Source organism: Sus scrofa, chromosome Y, assembly GCF_054392235.1.
Source record: "Sus scrofa isolate SSC_HxYL_T2T_F1_AM1 chromosome Y, Sscrofa_HxYL_maternal_Yorkshire_Landrace_v2.0, whole genome shotgun sequence".
Classification (NCBI taxonomy): Eukaryota; Metazoa; Chordata; class Mammalia; order Artiodactyla; family Suidae; genus Sus; species Sus scrofa.
This window is the reverse complement of record NC_139402.1, coordinates 7126382-7139217: the sequence shown is the minus strand read 5'-3', so window position 1 is coordinate 7139217 and position 12836 is coordinate 7126382. Positions and strand designations below refer to the sequence as shown.

Below are 12836 nucleotides of genomic sequence, written 5' to 3'. Positions count from 1 at the left end.
TTGAGTAGAGTTCCCTGTGCTATATACTGAGTGCTTGTTAATGAACTATTTTATATACAGTAGTGTGTAAATGCTTTGAAGAGTTTTGTCTCCTTGCCTGGCTCGTGCGTCCCATAGACGTCTGAGTGGATGGTGTGTCTTGAATTGCATCAAATGATACTTGGTGTTGACTGTGGCTTTTGATTAGCTTCATTCATGTATGAAAAATTCTACTGTAAATTGTTAGGTGGTTAATTGTGTCCGTGACTGAGGTGGTGCAACGTTAACTGAGAAAAGACATATTAACAGAAAAGGCAGTTTACACACGTGGGAAGTCACACAGAAAGTGGCTCGAGGAAGGGGCTGGAATGTAGAGCTTATAGTCCATCTTTGTAGGGGAGAGGGAGATAGGAAGTCAGGGAAATGCAGAGAACAGTTGGGCAAGATAAAAAGCCTTTAGGAGAAGATGTGGCAGTTTGTGGCAACAATGTAGCTTTATGTGATTAATAATCTTGGTGCCTTGCTGCTAGGAGTCAGTTTTCCTCAGTTCAGGAAACCTTCCTTGAAGGGGAATTTATGGCAGTTGGCCTCTTTCCGAAGGCTCTGTTTTGAAACAGAAAATGAGGGTTCCAACCATGCCTCTTCTCGCATCTGTTCAGGCTCAAATGTCTGCAGCTCAAAGTAACCTTTTGGCAGCAGGGGCATATCCTGGAGTTCTTCATTCATCCACATTAATAAATGTAACGACAAGCCCCATGTTTAAAAATGATTTTTATTGTTTCCATTATAGTTGGTTTACAGTGTTCTGTCAATTTCTACTGTACCACAGAGTGACCCAGGCACACATATATACACATCCTTTTTCTCACATTATCCTCCATCGTGTTCCATCACCAGTGACTAGATACAGTTCCCTGTGCTACACAGCAGGATCTCATTGCTTACCCACACCAAAGGCAATCGTTTGCATCTATGAACCCCAGACCCCCAGGCCATCCCACTTGCTCCCCCTCCTCCTCGGCAACCACAAGTCTGTTCTCCAAGTCCATGTATAAAAAATTCATTCATGTATGAAGAATTCTTTTCTGTGGAAAGGTTCATTTGTGCAGTATATTAGATTCCAGATATAAGTGATATCATATAGAAAACAGTATGGAGGTACCTCAGAACACTGAATATAGAACTACCATATGATCCACAGTCCCACTCCTGGGCATATATATATGCAGACAAAACTTTCCTTGAAGAAGATACAAGCCCCATTTTTGAACCCAAGAACAAACCGGGCTGTCTGCTTCCGTCTGGCCCTGGGGGGGAAGCCCTCCCCCCACTCTCATGGTCTTCCTCCTCAAGATGGGTCTTCCTCTCCGGTCCTGCATCCCAGAACCCAAGTTCAGGGGCCCCTGACCCATCTCTCCTGGTCTCTCAACCCACACCAGCCCTGCCCAGTCCCTGGTTAATTTTCCACATCACATGACTCCCCTTCTGAAAGCACCCCGCTTATTTGTTATTATACTGTCTGATGATGGTCTGCTCTGTCCTGCAGAATTCAAACCCCATGAAAGGACGGTCCAACCATCCCCTCTTTGCATCATCCCCACACCTCGAGCAGTGGCTATAGCCCCACCGCTGATGCTTGCTGTGTGTTTATTTCCATCATAAATAAACAGCGTGAACCTGGGTGCCTCAGGTACCCACCCAAGGCAAGATGGAATATTTAATATTTTTAAATTTTATTGTTTCATTTTTTAAAAATTTTGGGTTTTTTATATTTTGCTTTTTAGGGGTGCACCCAGGGCATATGGAAGTTCCCAGGATAGGAGTCGAATCGGAGCTACAGCTGCCAGCCGACGCCACAGCCACAGCAACACAGGATCCGAGCCGTGTCTGCGACCTACACCACAGCTCACGGCAACACGGGATCCTTAACCCACTGAGCAGGGACAGGGATCAAACCTGCATTCTCATGGATCCTAGTCAGGTTCCTTACCTGCTACGCCACAAAGGGAACTCCCGAATCTTTAATATTTTTTAAGTGGACTGTTGAAGAGATGTTTGAGATCATAGGAACCTTCCCTTGAGCATCCTTCTCATTCTACTAAACTTTCTGATCCATTCAGAACCAACTCAGGTGTCATTCAGCTAGTACCAACCTCCATTTTTGTGGTTTGTGCTTCTTCTTCATTTTTCTGAGCCAGTGGAGAGGCAGGTAGAGAGGTAAACTGAAAACGTAAAGGGATCCTCTTCTCTGACCTCTCTGGGGTGGAAATGATGGACAGGACATTCACAGGTCCTAACGCTTCGCATCACTGAAGGAGGCATCGGTGGGCAGAGCGCTTCCTGCTTCAGCAGGAAGCTGGCTGGTTTCTGAAGGACGACTTCCCACGGGAGCTTTGGCAAGCCTGGCGCTTTTTTTCCTCTCTCCCAATCGTGTGAAAGTTATCTTCCTGCAGAACATCTCTGAGGTTCTGCTGTGACTTACCTGGAAATCATAGTTCAAGGTCAGAATGGACTATATGCATTTTTTTTTTCCAAAAAGAGAGAAAGCGTGTACAGGTGAGCCAGGATAAAGGAATTTGACTCTGATCGCATGAAATTGTGATGTGCTTTGAAATATCACATTGCGCCGTATTGACATCCAGGAGCCGGGGAGTTCCCCCTCTCTCTCTCTCTCTTTGACTTCTTGTGGCTGGGCCAATAACAAAATTGACAGAGAACAGATTAACAGGAGGAAAAGGAACACATTTTTAAAAACTGAAGTAGAGTTGACTTACAATGTTGTGCTAATTTCAATTGTACAGCAAAGTGATCAGTTGCGTGTGTTATATATACACGTACATTCATATATATATTCTTTTTCAGATTCTTTCACCTTATAAGTTATTACAAGACATTGATTATAGTTCTCTCGCTGTAAGCAGGTCCTTGTCCCTCATCCATTTTATTTTATTATTTATTTATTTTTTTATAGAATGATTTTTATTTTTTTCCATTATAGCTGGCTTACAGTGTGCTGTCAGTTTTCTGCTGTACAGCATTTTATATATAGTAGTGTGTCGCTGCTAATCCCACACTCCTCATTTACCCCTCCTGCTCTTTCCCGTTTGGTAACCATGAGTCTATTCTCTGTGTCCGTGAGACCTGTTTCTGTTTTTTAAAACACGTTCATTTATATCCTTTTCTTAGATTCCGCATGGAAATGATATCATAGGATATTTGTCGTCGTTTCACTAACTTCACTTGGTATGATCATCTCAAGGTCCATGTTGAAGCAAATGGCATTGTTTCCATTTTTGATGGCTGAGTAATATTCCATTGTGTATATGTACCACATCTTCTTCTTCTTCTTCTTCTTCTTCTTCTTCTTCTTCTTCTTCTTCTTCTTCTTCTTCTTCTTCTTCTTCTTCTTCTTTTTCTTTTTTTTGTCTTTTTGCCATTTCTTGGGCTGCTCCCACGGCATGTGGAGGTTCCCAGGCTACAGGTCTAATCAGAGCTGCAGCTGCCAGCCTACGCCAGAGGCACAGCAACTCAGGATCTGAGCCGTGTCTGCAACCTACACCATAGATCACGGCAACGCTGGATCCCCAACCCACTGAGCAAGGCCAGGGATCGAACTGCAACCTCATGGTTCCTAGTCAGATTGGTTAACCACTGAGCCACGACGGGAACTCTTGTACCACATCTTCTTTATCTGTCGATGGGCATTTAGGTTGCTTCCATAGCTTGGCTATTGAAAATAGTGCTGCAGTAAACATTGGGATGCATGGATCTTTTTGAATTGGAGTTTTCTCTGCATAAATGCCCAGGAGTGGGATTGCTGGATCATATGGCAACTCTATTTTTAGTTTCACTGAGGAACCTCCATACTGTCTTCCACAGTGTCTGCACCAGTTTACATTCCCACCAACAGTGTAGGAGGGCCCCCTTAAGAAACATATTTTAGTCTATGCATGTGGAGATCTCCTAGAACTAGAACTTAAGAAGTGATGAAATGAGGCAACTTTTATACTTTGTAGACAAAGAAATGATGCATTGGTGAGAAACTGACAGGACAAAGAAACTTAGGTTTTGGGTGCTTAGAGGATCTAAAGAGAGTTTGGGCTTAGGGTGGTCAGTTAAATGTGCCCCAAGGTTTATTTCTACAGGATTCTGACCCCAAATTCCCCATCTCTGGTGATAAGAGACTCCTTCTACCTCCAGATGCAGGACGAGCACCTTTCACAGGGCAGATGTATTTCCTGCTTCTTGGAGGAGAGGAGGGTTAAAGTGTCTGTCTTATGTTGGCTTTTTCGTAAGTAACTTTAATTCAAAATAATCAACATGCCAAGAAGGCATATTTGGGGAGGCTTGCCCTGAGCTGCAACATTGAAAAAGTTTCTTCTTTTTTTTTTTTTTTTTTTGTCTTTTTTAGTGCCACATCCATGGCCCATGGAGGTTCCCAGGCTAGGGGTTGAATCAGAGTTGTAGCTGCCAGCTTACGCCACAGCAATGCCAGATCCTAACCATGTCTGTGACCTACAGCACAGCTCATGGCAATGCGGGATCCTTAACCTACTGAGCGAGGCCAGGGATCGAACCTGCATCTTCATGGATACTATCAGATTCATTTCCACTGAGCCACGATAGGAACTCCTAAAAAGTTCATTCTTGAACCATTCTCCCTAGCGTGTTTTTCTAATGGTTAATGGGAAGTTCTCTTAGATGGGCTTCCAGAAGTAGACTGAGAGCAAAGAGAGAATAGTGGGGTATAGGAAAGAAACCTGACTTCTTTGATGGCTCTCAAATTCCAGAACATCCACTTAGATATGCATCTCAAGTTTTGGAACATCCACTTTTGTAGTCATCTCAAGGGCTGGAACATCTCCTTAGAACATTTCAAATTCTTGAACACCCTCTTAGTATACATCTCAAGCTATGGAACAGCCGCTTAGATATTTGTCTTAAATTCTTGAACATCAACTTAGATATACATTTCAAGTTCTGGAATATCCACTTTGATATTCATCTAAAGGTCTGAAATATCCACTTAGATGTTCATCTCAAGGTCTGGAACATCCACTTCAATATTCATCTCAAAAAAATAAAGAAGGAAAGAAAATTTTTGACCTTGGATTTGGCAGGCACCTAATCCACAGCCCAGTCATGTACCCCTGGTGATTTTGCTAAGCATGTTTGTTTTTCTTAACAAATCTGGCATTTTGTTTTTCTTAACCTCTGGGTCCACTCCAAAGTGGAGAGAGCTACTCCAGGCCATACTATAAACTTCTTCTGGGGCAGAAGTGATTGAAGGAATATTCTCGGATCAAAGCACTTTCCTCTCATTTCTGGGAGGTCCAGTTAGGTTTCCATTCCTGTGCAAATTATTACTGCAAACTCAGCAACTTCAAGCAACACACTTGATTATCTCCTAGTTTCTGTCGGTCCGGAATCTGGGCAAAGCTGATTTTATGGTTTTATAGCCTGAATTGTGTGGTCCTTCCAAATCCTACAAAACATAGGTTGACGCCCTAACCCCCAGGACCTCAGAATGTAGCTGTATTTGGAGATGGGTCTTTCAAGAGGGGATGAAGGAGTCACGAGGGTGGGTCCTGATCCCCCAGGACAGGGGTCCTTAGAAGAGGAGGTCAGGACACAGACACACACAGAGGGATGGCCCTGTGAAGATGCGGGGAAGAGACAGCCATCCACACACCCTGGAAAGAGGCCTGCGTGAGTGACCAGCATATATCCAAAATAGAGCTTATATTTTTTATGTATCAATTTATAACGATCATCCATATCCTACATCTATCTATCTGTCTGTCTATATATCTATGTATGTATATATCTATCTACCTATGTATCTATCTGTGTATCTATGTATCTATCTATGTATCTGTCTGTCTTTCTATCTATGTATCTATCTACCTATGTAACTATCTATGTATCTGTCTATCTGTGTATTTATCTATGTAACTATTATTGTATCTATGTATCTAGCTATTTAAATATCTTTGTCTGTGTCTGTCTCTATCCCTCTATCTTTGTATCTATTTGTCTACTGTATGCCTGGCTATCCATCTTCATAAATTTTTTTATGATTATCGCTTAATGGTTGAATTATTGACAACCCAGATTTTTGCATTTGCGGTAATAAACACATGGTAAGATTCCTGTAAAACAAAAGCCATTTGAGATCCTGTCATCTGCATTATTTGTTTGAAATGATGACTTGACCCCTGCTGAGCCTTGTTTTTTTTTCCCCCCTTCATCTCAAGGCTCCTTTGCCGCATATTTCCTTGGACACAGCCTGCCCAACACACAGCCCTCCCCCATCTCACTCCCATTCCACAGTCTGCTGCCACCCGGGACTGGCTGTGCTGGCTTAGAGGGAGGGCTGTCATCCTGATGGGGACAGATTCATTTGGTCTTTCTGGGGGGCTAGCCTTCAGTGCTAGCTTCTTGAAATGGTGTCTCGTTTCCAGACAGTGTCCTTTTTTTTTTTTTTTTTTTTTTTTTTTTTTTTTTTTTTTTTTCCCTCTTCTTTTCTGCTTTTTAGGGTCTGCAGCACATGAAAGTTCCCCAGTTATGGGTCAAATTGGAGCTGCAGCTGCCGGCCTACACCACAGCCACAGCAATGCTGGATTCAAGCTTCATCTGTGACCTACACCACTGCTCCTGGCCACACCAGATCCTTAACCCACTGGGTGAGGCCAGGGATCGAGCCCGCATCCTCATGGATACTAGTCAGGGTCATGACCCACTGAGCCACGGCAGGAACTCCCTGGACACTGTACTTTGAGAGGAAAAGACAAAGCTAAACAAGTAATGATCTTTCCATTAACTTGTAAATCTCCATGGGCCACCATTGTACTAATTGCCAGGGGCGGAGTTCCCGTTGTGGCGCAGTGGTTAACGAATCCAACTAGGAACCATGAGGTTGCAGGTTCGATCCCTGCTCTTGCTCAGTGGGTTAACGATCCGGCGTTGCCGTGAGCTGTGGTGTAGGTTGCAGACGCGGCTCGGATCCTGCGTTGCTGTGGCTCTGGCGTAGGCTGGTGGCTACAGCCCCGATTCGAACCCTAGCCTGGGAACCTCTATATGCCGCAGGAGCGGCCCAAGAAATAGCAATAAGACCAAAAAAAAAAAAAAAAAAAAATTTGCCAGGGGCACAGAGATGAAAAGATAGGATTCCTGGCTTAGAGGAGCTTGCAGTCTTGGCATGACCAGCCTCTCCTTGCTGCTTCTTTCAAAGGCCCAGTAAAGACGTCTCTTTGCGGCATCTGCCTCTCCTGGATCTGGGGACCCCAACCCTCTGGGGCACCCCCATTTCTTATGGCTCCCCAGACTCCCTCAATGGCATGGCAGAATTGCAGATTATCATCAGAAAAATTTGGACACACAGCTTGCTTCTTATTGGCTTCAGTAGAAACAGGATAACTAAAATAATTACAAGTCATACAAAGAAGCAGGACATTTTGTGTGCAGTCATGAGCTCCTGGTCTCCAGTGGGGTGATGACAGTGATGAGGTGATGGGGTAATGAAGTGATGAGGTGATGGGGTAATGAGATGATGAGATGATGGGGTGATGAGATGATGAAATGATGGGGTTATGTGATGATGGGATCATGGGGTGATGAAGTGAAGGGTGATGAGATTGATGGGGTTATGGGGTGATGGGATGATGGGGCGATGAGGTGATGAGATGCTGGGGTGACGAAGTGATGGGGTGATGAGATGATGGGGTAATGCAATGATGGGGTCATGGGGTGATGGCATGATGAGATGATGGGGTGATGAGATGATGGGGTCATGTGATGATGGGTCATGGTGTGATGACATGATGGGGTGATGAAGTGATGGGGTGATGATGAGATGATGTGATGAGATGATGAGGTGATGAGATGATGGGATGATGAGATGATGGGGTGATGAGATGATGGGGTTATGGGGTGATGGGATGATGGGGTGATGAGATGATGGGGTGATGAGATGATGGGGTGATGAGATGATGGGGTTATGGGGTAATGGCGTGATGAGATGATAGGATAATGTGATGATGGTGTCATGGGATGATGACATGATGGAGTGATGTGATGGGGTGATGGGGTGATGAGATGATGGGATGATGGGATGATGGGGTAATGGGATGATGAGATGATGGGGTGATGGGGTGATGAGATGATGGGGTGATGGGGTGATGAGATGATGGGGTGATGAAGTGATGGGGTGATGTGGTGGAGATGATGGGGTGATGAAGTGATGGGGTGATGAGATGATGGGGTGATGATGAGGTGATGAGACAATGGGGTGATGGGGTGAGGGGGAGATGTGGTGACAGTGTTATGGGGCAACAAGGAGAGCAAAAGGGGGTTTGACGCTGCTCCCTCCAGCAGAACCAGCTCCTGCACCACTTGGAGCTAAAATGTGACATCCACCACAAGGAACAGATGGTGTTAACAGTTCGTTTTGTTGCAGTTAATAATAATGACATCGCCAAGCATTCCTCTTGAACATTTCACACCAGCAGTTCCTCCCAGGTCTAGACTAAGGGTAGTGTAGAGCTTATAAGACCTCGAAGGTAACAAGAATGCATGAAATGAGGAATCAGTTGAAGCTTCCTTTAAAGACTCACACTTTCGGAGTTCCCGTCGTGGCGCAGTGGTTAATGAATCCGACTAGGAACCATGAGGTTGCGGGTTCGATCCCTGCCCTTGCTCAGTGGGTTAACGATCCGGCGTTGCCGTGAGCTGTGGTGTAGGTTGCAGACGCGGCTCGGATCCCGCGTTGCTGTGGCTCTGGCGTAGGCCGGTGGCTACAGCTCCGATTCAACCCCTAGCCTGGGAACCTCCATATGCCGCGGGAGCGGCCCAAGAAATAGCAACAATAACAACAACAACAACAACAACAAAGACAAAAAGACAAAAAAATAAAAAAAATAAAGACTCACACTTTATCCCAGGGGCACCGACATCTTTCACTCAGCTCTGTTTTAAGTCATTTATGATGCTCGTGTGAGCAGTGGTTTAACACATGGGTCAAAGCCAAAGCTCTTGTATCCAGCTTTTATTTGCTTCCAGTTGGAGCTGAGTTCATCTGACTGAGGCCGATGATACTGATGACTGTAGCATCCATGTGGATGAAGCCTGGGATGGCTTATCTAGATTTTTTGTATGTTGTATGCCAGGATCTCACATTCAGCCTTTGAAGAGGTCCAATTTCTCTGCTAGTGCCTGAAGGTGGAGGAAATGACATAAGGGAAATTTGTGAATGATGTGTATCTGAGTCCCTGCCTTCAAAGCTAATGCCCTGCTGACGGTGGGACTGTGCCTGCCCAGGATCTGAGCCAAGATTCCATCATTTCAAGGACTCCCATCAGAGGTAATCCCCTCTGCCCAAGCAACCTTGGTTGAATGCTTCTTAGGAATAAGGTGCTGTGCTGTGCCCAGGGAGGGGGGGCTAATACCCCTGTCTAATGTCACTAAGATTTGAGAGGCTGCCAGCAGCTCTCCTGCTGGACCAGCAAGGGAGGCATCCTGCCACGCTTTGGGTGATGCAAGACAGTGGAGCAAAATATTCCTTTCCTTGGGGGCATTAAGAAACTTTCCAAAGGAGAGAGCCTGTAGGCTGGGTCTTGATGGATAAATAGGAGACACAGAAAGGAAGTGGTGTGAGAGGACATTCAGACATCCAGCCTGGGCTGGAGGGCCAGAACCTGGACGCTATCCCAGGGGATCCTGCCTCGACTAGACTGCCACTGGGTTACAGGCGCGGTCTGGCACTTTGCAGAGAGATGAGGTGGAGGCAGAGCCTTGAAAATGCTCTGTGCTGTGCTAAGCAAATGGGTTTTATTTCCTAGGCCATGCACTGTCCCTCAGGGACTTGAGGCCGGTGGTGGCATTCCCTAATCCTAATCTTTTAAGAGGATGATCCTAGCAGGCTTGGCAACAAGCTTAGGGAGCATGCACCCCTTTTCAGATCTGCACACCCCTCGAGCTGTGCTCGCCTTTTTGTGTTTTAAGAGAAGGGGCCTCATGTCCAGGGCCATGTCTTCAAGAGGCTTCCCTGTAGACACCTGTGCAGAGGATGGAGGCTGAAGACTGGCTGCATTTGGGCCAGTCTTTGCCTCTGGGTCTCTGCTGCCTTTTGAACTGAAGCCATTGGTCTGGATCCCTTACCTTCAGCAGTTTGCAGGTAAGGCAGGGAGGCAGCATTACCAGGAGATACCTTTAGACAGGTGAGGCATCCCCTGGGCCCCTGGCCCAGCTTGCTCCTTGGTGCTGCCATCCATCCTCTGAGGCTCATTCGGGCTCCCTGGTCATAGAGGTGATGTAGACTAACCGTAATCACAATAATGACAACTAGAGCGCCGTTAGAGCAGAGATCGTTTGGGGGAAATAATGAATCATCCTGAGAAGGACTTAACCATTTCCTGCTGTGGGCTCAGTGATCCAGTTAGTATGAACACTGGTACTCTGCAGGTTGCTATTCAAATGCAGCTCGTTGATGTGTGCCATACATTTTCTCAAAGCCCCAGGGACCTCACAGATGTCATCTCATTCATCTCCTCATCACTTTTAGGAGCAGCAAGACCGCTTCGGGGTCACGGTTTACAGATTAGGGAGAGCAGACGCAGACAGGCTTAACTTAAGTTTAACAGCTTAACTCAGGCGGCAGAATCTCTTTGTGCCCTGGCAGAGAGACAAGACTTATTTGGAAAATTCTCTCTACACAGTTGTTCCCACACTGCTTGGGGGACAGTGGCTCCCAGAAGGCTACCATAGGCACTTGGCATTTCAGAAGAATTCTTTCCATGAGGTTGGCAAAAAAGATGACTCAACTTAGGAATGTGGAAACAGATAGGCTATTCTTTCCTTAAGGCATCTCTCCATGGTTGGCAATTGTTTGAGCTGCTAAACTATTTTAGGAATTCAACTTGTTTGGGGAGGGCAGATGGGAAGTGTAATTTCTGGGTAACCCAGCCATGACTGCTGGAAATCCCATTGGGATTTCTTCCTTTAGGGCAGACACTGCCAAAGATGAACAGTGGAGTTAGACTCAAAGGTTCCGATGATAGAGATTGTGAAAATGGTGATAGATGTTTCTCCAGAGTCACTATAAACTTGTAAAATAAAGTACCAGCTCTGTAGGCTGACATCAAACAGGGTGTCTGACTGTAGTTCTTGTTACGCTGTTGCAATCCATCCTGTGGTTGAGAAGGACTCAATCCATCATGGTTCTAGAGTGTACATAGGATGTACCCCTCTAGAACCATTTCTACCACCTCATTTTTCCTTTCTTACTGGATTCATTGTACATCATTCCCGCTATTTAGTTAGGTCATCTTTTAAAACATATGGTCATATGATATCACTTATATGTGGAATTTAAAGTATGGCACAAATGACCCTATCTACAGAATAGAAACAACCTCATGGGCATAGAGAAACAGACTTGAAATTGCCGAGGGGGAAGGGGGAGGATGTAAGATGTTTGGGGAGTTAGCAGATGCAAATGATTGCATTCAGAGTGGATAAGCAATGCGGTCCTGCTGTATAGCACAGGGAACTCCATCCAGTCTCTTGTGATGGAATAGGATGGAAGATCAGATCAGAAAAATAATGTATAACTGGGTCACTTTGCTGTGCAGCAGAAATTGACCCAACCCTATAAATCAACTATAATAAAATAATTTTTAAAACGTAAGGTCAAGTATACATAACATATACATTAACATTTTAATCTTTTGTTTTTTAGAGTACAGATCAGTAGCATTAAGCACGTTCACAGTACTATGCAGCCATCCCCATTTTCTAGGTCTAGGACTTTTTTCATCTTCTCAGTCTGAACCTCTATACTTATTAAGCAAAAATTCCTCATTCCTCCTTCTTCCCATCCCCCACCCCAGCCCCCGGAAACCACTAATCGACTTTCTGTCTCTATGGATTTGACTCTCCTCAGTACAACACATACGTAGACTCATGCAGTATTTGTCCTTTGATGTCTATCTTATTTCACTTAGCACAGTGTTGAAGGGTAGCAGAATATGCCACCAACCCTGAAATATGCCAGCTCAGTTCTTTTGAGCTAGAGGCCTTTGAGAAGAGGCAGATAGAAGAAAAATTCCCTTGACCCTCTATTTGCCTAAAAGTGGGACTAAATTTGCAAAGATGTTCTTCCTCCCCTTTCTAACTGGAAAGACGAAAGTTAATTACCAGAGACAACTTTAGACTCTATCAGCTTGGATGTGGTGCTAAAGGAATCTACATAAGCGTTTCTAACTAGACTTTATACTATTAGTGAACTGTGCCATAGTTTGATCTTGGAAGCCTAAAATTGCTTTCCTTTGCTCTGCTGTTTCTAAACTTATTGTCATTCTTTACTGAGGATGCTGTATCAGCCAGAGTTCTAAGCCACCTCTTTGAGTTATTCATTTCCCCTGGGTCTCTCCCATGCCTACACAAGGCATATTCTGTTAATAAACTCGAGTTTTCTCTTGTTAATCTGTCATTGACTCTAGGGTCTCAGCCAAGAGCTCAGAAGGAGAGAGGGAAAATGATTTTCCCTTTCCTGAAATGTCCTCAAGATTCATACAAGTTCTGGCATGGGTCAGAATTTCATTCCTTTGTAAGGCTGAATAATATCCCACGGTATGGATAAACCACATTTTGTTGATTATTTAAGTAACCTTGAACCATGTTCTGGCTTTAAACTTTCAATGCCAACATTTTATTACTGTGACAGTTAAAGTAATTGGATTACAAAGACACATTGTTTATCTAGTGTGTAGGGAGATGGAGTTAGCCCGAAAATAGTGTGTAATTGGTGATGTCTACTTTCATTGGTTTCTTTTGCCAGGAGAGAAGTTTATTTAACT

General features: G+C 44.7%; 1 protein-coding gene across 49 annotated transcripts in view; it reads left to right on the top strand.

Moving 5' to 3' along the window:
• Nucleotides 1–12836, top strand: part of LOC106506881 (pseudouridine-5'-phosphatase-like) — a 744469-nt gene that overhangs the window by 360512 nt on the left and 371121 nt on the right. For 7 of the 49 annotated variants that reach the window (XR_014836046.1, XR_014836064.1, XR_014836059.1 and 4 more), the window contains one exon: nt 9147–9340. The exons of the other annotated variants lie outside the window; for them this stretch is intronic. The gene's annotated coding sequence lies outside the window, so the exon portion shown is untranslated. The remainder of the gene's footprint in view (nt 1–9146; nt 9341–12836) is intronic. 49 annotated transcript variants of the gene reach the window in all.